The 3686-nt window shown below is 59.6% G+C and overlaps 1 protein-coding gene across 1 annotated transcript in view; it reads right to left on the bottom strand.

Annotated features, from left to right (window-relative positions):
• Positions 1-3686, bottom strand: part of NSMCE4A (NSE4 homolog A, SMC5-SMC6 complex component) — a 23973-nt gene that overhangs the window by 10052 nt on the left and 10235 nt on the right.

The raw sequence follows: 3686 nt of genomic DNA, 5'->3' as shown, positions 1-3686 counted from the left end.
GAGCGGGAGCGGGAACCGGAGCTGGAGCTCCCCCGTTCTGATTGCGAAACCATCAGCGTCCACGGAGACCACCCGTTGCTGTCTCAGACTTTCGAAAAACAGCACTCGGGCGGAAGTTCGAATCATCAACTGAACCCGGAACCAAAAGCGCTTTAAAACGGGTCAGACGGGGCCGCCGACGCACAGCGCCCCCCATGGCCGGAGGCCGGCACTGCAGCGGCCGGAGCGGCGCGCGCGGGCAGAGCGCCCCTCGCGGCAACTCAGGGAACCACAGCGGCCGCACGCCCTCTGCCCGCCCTCTGCGGACTGACACCCGCGCGCTCCCGCCGGTCCCCGCGCCCACCCCACGCGGCTTCCGGGGGGCCGTGGCGCCCAGCACCCGGCCACGGTCTGGCACGTCCTGGGCACGCAGCGCCCCTTCTAGCTGCGTGTCTGCACCATGTGACTGACTCTCAAGCTAACACATTCAAAAATACGCGGCACCGGTGGGATTATATTCAGTATCCTTTCAAAGACAAATGTATAAATTCCATCCCGTGCATTTCGGCTTTGACTGCAAATGCTGTTTTCCCAAAGTTCTCTCTGGTGCCGAGAACACATTTTCTCACAGGAACAACATGAGCACACAGGCCTGCAAAGAGTTCACTTTCTGCACCACGGCTGCTGTTCATCGCGGCCAGGCGCCGGCACCCACTCTACCCGCTCACCTGGGTCTCAGGACGGTCTCCTCCGCGCCCTGCTTCGCTGGGTGGACGGATGGTGGATGGGACGTGATCCCCACCAACACCTGCACCTGCTCTCCAGCGCCCCTGGGCTTTCCTAGCTTCCCCTCCTTCCACCTTCATAGCTCCCTCCTCAACAGTGAGAAACCGGTCACTGATTGTGAAAGTACCTACCCACTTGCCCATCCCTTTTTAAAAATATTTTTTTTTTATTGATTTCAGAGGGTGAGAGTGAGAGGGAGATGGAAACATCAATAATGACAGGATCATCGATTGGTGATTGGTTGCCTCCTGCACCCCCCATATTGGGGATGAGCTGTGGGGTGTCCCTGAGCCCCGTGGCCTGCGCTTCCCACTTGCACCCTGCCTGGTGCGCCCCCTGCACTGTCGCTGCCCAGGAGCCCCCCCGGGGAGCGGGAGCCAGGGCCAGGCACAGACACAGGGATGAACCCCCTGTGAGCCCTGCAGTGAGAGGTCTCGGGGTCCCCCTGCTGGGGCATGGGGATCAGCTGCTCCCAGAACCCAGTCCAAGACCCTAAAGGAGGGGCAAGGAGGGGTCCGTGTCCTGCGGCTGCTGCTCCGATGACTGCAGACTGGCCTCAACCCACAGGAACATGTGCTCCCCCTTCTGGGGCCGGAACCTGAAATCAGGGTGTCGGGGGCTGTGCTCCCCCGGGGGCTCCAGGGAGGGTCCTTCCTGCCCCTTCAGCTTCAGGGGGCTCCTGGCCTCACCCCATCAAACTTCACGGGATCCGTCCTCCATCTCCACGTGACTTCCCAGGTGTGTTCACACGGCCCCGCCCCTGTTCACGTGACATTTTTAAATATATATATATTTTTATTAATTTCAGAGAGGAAGGGAGAGGGAGAGAGAGAGAGAAGCATGAGTGATGAGAGAGAACCATGGATCCGCTGCCTCCTGCACGCCCCACACTGGGGATGAGCCCACAGCCCGGGCCTGTGCCCTGACCGGGAATGGAACCCTGACCTCCTGGCTCATAGGTCAAAGCTCAACCACGGAGCCACGCGGCCGGGCCCTCCTCTTTTTCTTTTTTACACAAAGGTAGCATCTGATACACACCGTTCTGAACCTTCTGTGTTTTGTCCCATTTAATGACGCATCTTGGAGAGTTTTTGGTGTTGATGCGTAAAGAGATCCACATCCTTCAGGACAGTTACCGCTTTCCTGCCGCCTGGCCGCCCCTTCCTCCCCTGAGCCCTGAGGTCCTGCTCCTTCTCCCTCCTCGGGGCACACCCACATCTCGGAAAGGACAGCTTGGTTTTAGGAGGTCAGTAGAAGCTGACGAGGTTCGGTCTCTGTTTCCTCGAAGCCCTTCTGATTCTATAGCCCTTCATCTCCTCCTTCTTCTTCCTCTTCTCCTTCTTCTTCCTCCTCATAAGTCTGCTTTGTTTAGAAAAGTGGCTCATCCGTCCCCAACAAGTAAAACTGTCTCAAGTCGATGAAACTGCAGCCGACGGCGGTAGAAACTGGCTTTGGGTCTCAAACAAACCTGGAGGAGAGGAGCAGCCCAGGCAGTTTGGGACCTGCACACGCTGCCCCGTCCTCCTCCCTCGGGCAGAGCTTTCTGGAAAGCCGCCGCCAGGCCAGGCCAGGCCGGGGTCAGATTGCTGGCGGCCGCTGCCTCCCAGGCCGGCGTCCCAGCCACCAGCCCGTGCACATTTATAGCAGCTTCCATGTGATCCGGGCAGACGACGCGAGGGCAGCCCGGAGCGCCGGCATCGGGAGAGCCTTCCTGCCCCCCAGCCAGGGGCCCCGGTAAGTCAGACGCGGAGGGACCGCTTCCTCCTCCGAGCGACGTGCGTGCGGCTGGGAGGGTTCGGCTGCTGAGAGTAGAGGGATCCGTGCATTTCTCTTTCTTTCTTTTTCGGTGAGAAGGGAAATGAAAAGCACACCTGAGCCTCCTAACCGCCTCCCTCCCCCTTCAGGTCGCCTTCTAGACACAGGGGCTGAATGTTTCTTTCCCGTCAGGGAGGCGGTGGCCCCTTTGGCCTAGACCCTGGTCTGTTCACTGTGAAATAAGGCTGAGCAGTTCCCTGGCCTCCCAGGGGCCTGCGCGTGCAAATGAGAAGTTCAAGTCCCAGAATTCGCTGGGAGGTGAGCAAGAGAGGCCCCTGGCCCCGACCCGCCCGGAGTCTGTGGGAAACGGTTATTTTTAACCTCCTGCTGGTGTTGACTGAGGGTTTGCACCGCGCGCCTCTCAGACTCCCACAAGCCCATCCCCTGCCAATTCGGACGCCGCGGCTGCCAAGGGGCGCTGCCCTGGGAGCTCACAAAACCTGGGGGGTCCCCAGCCAGACGGGAGGTCGGTTACAAAGGGGCCACCGGGCCGCAGTGAAGTAGGGCTGGTCCTAACCCCTGGGAGAATCCTGCAGCCGGTCCAGTGACACACGGTGGAGCGTGTGCGTGTATGTGTGTGTGTGTGTGTGTGTGTGTGTGTGTGTGTGCGTCCCGTTTGCCAGCATGCTCCTCCACAGAAATGCAGACCGGAAGTCTTTTTTATTTTTTTTGTTAATCCTCACCTGAGGTTATTTTTTTCCCATTGATTTTTAGAGAGAGGGGAAGTGGGGAGGCGAGAGAGAAACATCAATGTGAGAGAGACACAGCGAAGGGTTGCCTCCCGCACATGCTCCCACGGGGGCCGGAACAAACCTGTAACCCAGCCCTTGACTGGGAATCGAACCCAAGACCGCCGGTGCTCGGGCCGACGCTCTGTGCTGAGCCACCCGGGCCAGGGCCAGCCTGGAATTCTCTCTCCAGGCGCCGCCGCTCAGTCTGACCTGTGACATCTGCACAGAGTGCGCCCAGGGCCCCCTCCGGGTGAGCTAGTTGCGTGTTTGACCAGATAGAGCAGCTGACTTTAAGTCGATCGTGTGTGTGGCCCACGAACGATGCTAAACGTGTCCAATGGCCCTGGCAGGAAGGAGCCCCATCCCGGCTCATAA

The sequence above is a fragment of the Myotis lucifugus genome, unplaced genomic scaffold, assembly GCF_000147115.1.
Source record: "Myotis lucifugus unplaced genomic scaffold, Myoluc2.0 scaffold_1089, whole genome shotgun sequence".
In the NCBI taxonomy this organism is placed as follows: domain Eukaryota; kingdom Metazoa; phylum Chordata; class Mammalia; order Chiroptera; family Vespertilionidae; genus Myotis; species Myotis lucifugus.
The sequence above is the reverse complement of the archived record's forward strand: the minus strand, read 5'-3'. Positions and strand labels throughout refer to the sequence as shown.